Source organism: Aegilops tauschii, chromosome 2, assembly GCF_002575655.3.
Source record: "Aegilops tauschii subsp. strangulata cultivar AL8/78 chromosome 2, Aet v6.0, whole genome shotgun sequence".
Taxonomy (NCBI): Eukaryota; Viridiplantae; Streptophyta; class Magnoliopsida; order Poales; family Poaceae; genus Aegilops; species Aegilops tauschii.
Window position 1 is genome coordinate 33,800,727 of NC_053036.3, and position 7,010 is coordinate 33,807,736.

Genomic DNA, 7,010 nt, shown 5'->3' on the forward strand with positions numbered 1-7,010 from the left:
TCGTCTTCGTTCATCGGTAACTTTACTTGGAGCTATATTTTTATTCACCACATGATATGTGTTTTGCTTGGAGCGTCATTTTCTTATGTTAGTATTTGCTTGATGTTATTTAGAATAATGTTTTTCATCTCTATTTTCAATAAAAATGTCAAGGATAGCCTTTACCATGCTTATTTTGCAAGTATACATGTTGCTGTTTCAAAACAGAAAGTTTACCGCTGTTGCAAAAATTCCTTAGAAAAGTAAGAATGTGATAAAATGTTGAAATCTTTTGCATAATAAGCTCTGATAAATTTACTACAGTGGGAATTTTCTTTCATAATTTTTGGAGTTAGGGAAGTATGATGAATCTTGCATTCTTTACAGACTGTCCTGTCTAGGCAGATTGCTGTTATGTTTGCATTGTTTGCATATGTTCGCTTGTTTAATGATTCTATTTGAGGATAGGACTATTAAATATGAAGAGGCATTTAGTATGCAATGTTGAATAATAATTTTAGTGATTTTCTACAATAGAGTTTGATAAGGTTTTTGCACTGGTTTATACTAACTTATCTCACGAGTCCTTGTTGAGTTTTGTGTGGATGAAGCTTTTGAGATTTAGGGAGACCGTAATATAAAAGGAATTAAGGAGACACAAAAGCTCAAGCTTGGGGATGCCCAAGGCATCCCTAGATAATATTTCAAGAAGTCTCAAGCATCTAAGCTTGGGGATGCCCCGGTAGGCATCCCACCTTTCTTCTTCAACAATTATAGGTTAGTATCGGTTGAACCTAAGCTTTTGCTTCTTCACATGAGTTGTGCTATCCTTGAAATGCCATTTTATTTTGCTTTGCTTGCTGTTTGAATAAAATACCAAGATCGGGAATTATTAAATGAGAGAGAGTCTTCACATAGGTACATAATTATTTAACTACTCATTGATCTTCACTTATATCTTTTTGGAGTAGTTTGTCATTTACTCGTGTGCTTCACTTATATCCTATGAGTAAATGGTTGAATGAGTTGAATGTCATAAATCTGAAATTTTATATGTTTCATTTGCTTATCCCATGGGGAGTAATGACTTCAAATCTAAGAAGTAGAGGTTGTAAATTTATTGAAGGTTAGCAAGCATTGTATTGGTCATTTGAACAATTCATGAAAGAATATTGAAGGAAGAGAGATTTCACATATAAATATACTATCCCTGACATCTTTTATAATTGTGAGCACTCATTAAGTATGACATGCTAAAGAGTTGATGTTGGACAAGGAAGACAACGTAATGGGTTATGTTTCCTCACATCTCAGTTAAAGTATATTGTCATGGATCGTCCAACATGTTGAGCTTGCCTTTCCCCCTCATGCTAGACAAATTCCTTGCACCAAGTAGAGATACTACTTGTGCTTCCAAATATCCTTAAACCCAGTTTTGCCATGAGAGTCCACCATACCTACCTATATGCGGTATTTACCTGCCGTTCCAAGTAAATTTGCATGTGCCAAACTCTAAACCTTCAAATAATAATCTGTTTTGTATGCCCGAATCGCTCATGTGGCGACTAGGGGCTGTCAGTACCTTCCATGCAAGGTGGGTTATTCTCATGATGAGTGGACTCCGCTCATCATTCACGAGAAAGTGGCTGGTAACTGGGATGCCCAGTCCTATGATCAAAAGATCAAAAACAAAATCGCAAAAAAATTTAAACAATACTCCCCCAGGATTGTTGATAGTTGGACAGCACCCGTTGTTTCGGACAAGCCGTGGAGTGTGATTGTTGGTGGAGGGGGAGTAAAAACTTTACCATTCTGTTTGGGAACCGCCTATAATGTATGTAGTATGGAAGATATTGGGAACTCTTGGTTGTTATGTTGACAATGAGATCATACCTCTCAAAATTATTTTCCTCTCCATTTTAAAATCGAGCTCTGGCACCTCTGCAAATCCCTGCTTCCCTCTGCGAAGGGCCTATCTTTTACTTTATGCAAGAGTCAAGGTGATCTTCACCATTCCCTTTTTTATTTTATCCTTTGGCAAGCACCTTGTGTTGGAAAGATCCTGATATATATATATCCAATTGGATGTAAGTTAGCATGAACTATTATTGTTGACATCACCCAAAGGTGAATACGTTGGGAGGCAACATTATAAGCCCCTATCTTTCTCAGTGTCCGATTAAAACTCCATAACCATAAGTATTGCATGAGTGTTAGCAATTGTAGAAGACTATATGATAGTTGAGTATGTGGAGTTTGCTAAATTAAAGCTCTGACATAGACCCTTCCTGAAAATAAGATGAATTGCAATTGTTTGATGACTCAGAATGAAGTTTGCTAGTTTTCAAGAAAGTTTATGATCTATGCTTTAACATGTGAATAGCATGTTACTTGATCTTGAGAAGTTTTATGAGATGAACTACTGTTATGACATATAATCATGCTAGAAAAGGTGATTGAAATTATCATTGATCAAACTTGTGCACCTACTAGCATTCACACTTCATAAATTCTTTCTTTTATCATTTACCTACTCGAGGACGAGAAGGAATTAAGCTTGGGGATGCTGATACATCTCCAACTAATGTATAATTTATGAAGTATTCATGCTATTATATTATCTGTTTTGGATGTTTATGGGCTTTACTAACCACTTTTATATTATTTTTGGGACTAACCTATTAACCGGAGGCCCAGCCCAAATTGCTCTTTTCTTGCCTATTTCAGTGTTTTGAAGAAAATGAATATCAAACGGAGTCCAAACGGAATGAAACCTTCAGGAGCGTGATTTTTGGAACGAATGTGATCCAGGAGACTTGGAGTTGAAGTCAAGGAAGCTTCGAGGTGGCCACGAGAGGGGGGCACGCGCCCCCCTACTGGGAGCGCCCCCTGTCTCGTGGGCCCCTCGTGGCTCCCCCGACCGACTTCTTTCGCCTATATATTCCCATATACCCTAAAAACATCAAAGCGAAGAATAGATCTGGAGTTCCGCCGCCGCAAGCCTCTGTAGCCACCAAAAACCTCTTGGGACCCTGTTCCGGCACCCTGCCGGAGGGGGGATCTCTCACTGGTGGCCATCTTCATCATCCCGGCGCTCTCCATGACGAGGAGGGAGTAGTTCCCCCTCGGGGCTGAGGGTATGTACCAGTAGCTATGTGTTTGATCTCTCTCTCTCGTGTTCTTGACTTCGCATGATCTTGATGTATCGCGACCTTTGCTATTATAGTTGGATCTTATGCTGTTTCTCCCCCTCTACTCTCTTGTAATGGATTGAGTTTTCCTTTTGAAGTTATCTTATCAGTTTGAGTCTTTAAGGATTTGAGAACACTTGATGTATGTCTTGCCGTGCTTATCTGTGGTGACAATGGGATATCACGTGATCCACTTGATGTATGTTTTGGTGATCAACTTGCGGGTTCCGTAACATTGTGAACTTATGCATAGGGGTTGGCACACGTTTTTGTCTTGACTCTCTGGTAGAAACTTTGGGGCACACTTTGAAGTACTACGCAACCTTCTTCTTGTAACTTTACTTGGTGTTTGAGAGTAGACATCACCGGCAACGGCGCCAGAAAAGAGCTTGATGTCTACTACGCAACCTTCTTCTTGTAGACGTTGTTGGGCCTCCAAGTGCAGAGGTTTGTAGGACAGTAGCAAATTTCCCTCAAGTGGATGACCTAAGGTTTATCAATCCGTGGGACGCGTAGGATGAAGATGGTCTCTCTCAAACAACCCTGCAACCAAATAACGAAGAGTCTCTACTGTCCCCAACACACCCAATACAATGGTAAATTGTATAGGTGCACTAGTTCGGTGAAGAGATGGTGATACAAGTGCAATATGGATAGTAGATAAAGGTTTTTGTAATCTGAAATTATAAAAACAGCAAGGTAGCAAGTGATAAAAGTGAGCGTAAACGGTGTTGCAATGCTAGGAAACAACGCCTAGGGTTCATACTTTCACTAGTGCAAGTTCTCTCAACAATAATAACATAATTGGATCATATAACTATCCCTCAACATGCAACAAAGAGTCACTCCAAAGTCACTAATAGCGGAGAACAAACGAAGAGATTATTGTAGGGTACGAAACCACCTCAAAGTTATCCTTTCTGATCGATCTATTCAAGAGTCCGTAGTAAAATAACATGAAGCTATTCATTCCGTTCGATCTATCATAGAGTTCGTACTAGAATAATACCTTAAGACACAAATCAACCAAAACCCTAATGTCACCTAGATACTCCAATGTCACCTCAAGTATCCATGGGTATGATTATAAGATATGCATCACACAATCTCTGATTCATTTATTCAAACCAACACAAAGTACTTCAAAGTGTGCCCCAAAGTTTCTACCAGAGAGTCAAGACAAAAACGTGTGCAAACCCCTATGCATAAGTTCACAATGTTACGGAACCCGCAAGTTGATCACCAAAACATACATCAAGTAGATCATGTGAATATCCCATTGTCACCACAGATAAGCATGGCAAGACATACATAAAGTGTTCTCAAATCCGTAAAGACTCAATCCGATAAGATAACTTCAAAGGGAAAACTCAATCCATTACAAGAGAGTAGAGGGGGAGAAACATCATAAGATCCAACTATAATAGCAAAGCTCACGATACATCAAGATCGTGCCAAATCAAGAACACGAGAGAGAGAGATCAAACACATAACTACTGGTACATACCCTCAGCCTCGAGGGTGAACTACTCCTCCTCGTCATGGAGAGCGCCGGGATGATGAAGATGGACACCGGTGAGGGACCCCCCCTCCGGCAGGGTGCCGGAATAGGGTCCCGATAGTTTTTTGGTGGCTATAGAGGCTTGCGGCGGCGGAACGCCCGATCTATTGTGCCCCTGGATGTTTTTGGGGTATATGGGTATATATAGGAGGAAGAAGTATGTCGGTGGAGCTGCGAGGAGCCCACGAGGGTGGGGGGCGCGCCCAGGGGGGCAGGTGCGCCTCCCTGCCTCGTGACCTCCTCGCTTCTTTCTTGACGTCCACTCCAAGTCCTCTGGATCACGTTTGTTCGAAAAATAACTCTCCCGAAGGTTTCATTACATTTGGACTCCGTTTGATATTCCTTTTCCGCGAAACACTGAAATAGGCAAAAAAACAGCAATTTGGACTGGGCCTCCGGTTAATAGGTTAGTCCCAAAAATAATATAGAAGTGTATAATAAAGCCCATTAAATATCCAAAACAGATAATATAATAGCATGAATACTTCATAGATTATAGATACGTTGGAGACGTATTACAGGCCGACGCATGGCGCATCGACGTGGCTGCGTTGAGCGACACACTGATGTGCCCCGTCCAGGAAACGCTCATCAGGGCGCACTCACCGGACGCGGTCGTAACAGACGTGCAGTTCATGTGGAACGTCGGTGTCTGCGACGGGCTCGGTGTGCCATGCGTCACGTTCAACGTCATCGTTGCCTTCTCGACAATCGCGATGCGCCATCTATTGGGCCGCGTTTCCAACAGCGAGCCGGAGGTGGTGACCACCATCCCTCGGTTTCCGGCCCCGAGATACGAGTGCCGACGGTGGAGCTGTCAGAGTACTTGAGGAGCCAACAGAAGGGTGGCCAATCTGCCTTCCATCGGCTCTATGCGGTGCAAGGTGACTGCTTCGGGCTGGCCGTCAACACATCACCAGCTCTGGAGGAGCACTACTGCGGTTGTATGTGGGCAATGGCTACGCGAAGCGTGCCTACATGCTAGGCCCCCTGTCACTGCGACTGCCGTCGTGACCGGATGCCGGCGACTCATGGTACACTGATTGGCTTGACTCGAAGCCAAGTCGGTCGGTGGTGTATGTGTGCTTCGGCAGCCTCGCCCACGTCTCCGGCGCTCAGCTGGACGAGCTCACTCTCGGGCTTGAGGCCTCAGGGATGGTGTTCCTGTGGGTGGTGAGGACGGACAAGTGGTCTCCACCGGAGCGGTGGCACGAGCGTGTTGGAGGCAGGGGCATGGTGGCCACCGCCTGGGCTCCGCAAAGGGCTATCCTGGCGCATCGGGCGGTGGGGGCTTTCGTGACGCACTACGGATGAAACTCTGTCCTCGAGACGGTGGCGGTGGGTGTGCCGGTGCTCACATGGCCCATAGTGTTCAAGCAGTTCATCACCGAGAGGCTGCTGATGGAGGACCTAGGGATTGGGGAGCGGCTGTGGCCGGACGGCGCCGGCGTTCGGAGCACGAGGTAAGAAGAAAACAAGGTAATCCCCGCCCAAGATGTGGCATGGGCATTGACGACCTTCATGCGGCCTGGAGGGCAGGGGTATGCGGCGAGGAGCAGAGTCATGAGACTAGCCACCAAGGTTCACGCCGCGGTGGCGGAAGGAGGATCCTCCGACCGTGATTTGCACCGCTTGATAGATGACCTCATGGAAGCTGCCGCTGCTGAAAGGACGATGATATGAAGTCAGACTTGTTCAAAATCCTTTCTTTTGCTGCTTTATGATTGAAAAATGATGGTCGATAAGTCTCACCAACTATCTTATATCATCTATGTCTGAGTTCGTCTATTTTTGCAAGTTGTTTGCTTTTCTTCTTTTCTTTCCTTTACCGTCACCTTTTTCCTTGTAACAAATCCACACGAAGCCTTAATAAATGATTTGTCTACTGGAAGGAATGGCCGCAAACCAACCTGTGGTTGGATAGTTAGGAGGATAGTCATATCCTTACCCCACCAATGTCAAAAACCGCGCGAGAGGGGCCACAAATCCAGCACCACCTGCATGCGGCCCAAATTAATGTATGTGGGAATGGGTGATGTGTTTTAAATACCTAATAATGTACAATTTTGACGTGGCGCCTACCTCATGAAACGGACAACCTCCATGAAAGCTATGTAATTAAGGACGACGTGCGTAGGGTGTCGCTCCAACCCACCAATCTGATCCTGTGGGAGGGAATCCTAAGAATGCATGAGCTCGAACTTTGCTCGGCATGTCACCATGACCCACCGTAACATGAACCGGACGGTATCCATTCATGGCCAAACCCCCTTGATCTC

General features: G+C 44.2%; 1 pseudogene; it reads left to right on the top strand.

Annotated features, from left to right (window-relative positions):
- Window positions 1-1,535: 1,535 nt before the first annotated feature.
- Window positions 1,536-6,414, top strand: LOC109754277 (anthocyanin 3'-O-beta-glucosyltransferase-like; annotated as a pseudogene).
- Window positions 6,415-7,010: the final 596 nt, after the last annotated feature.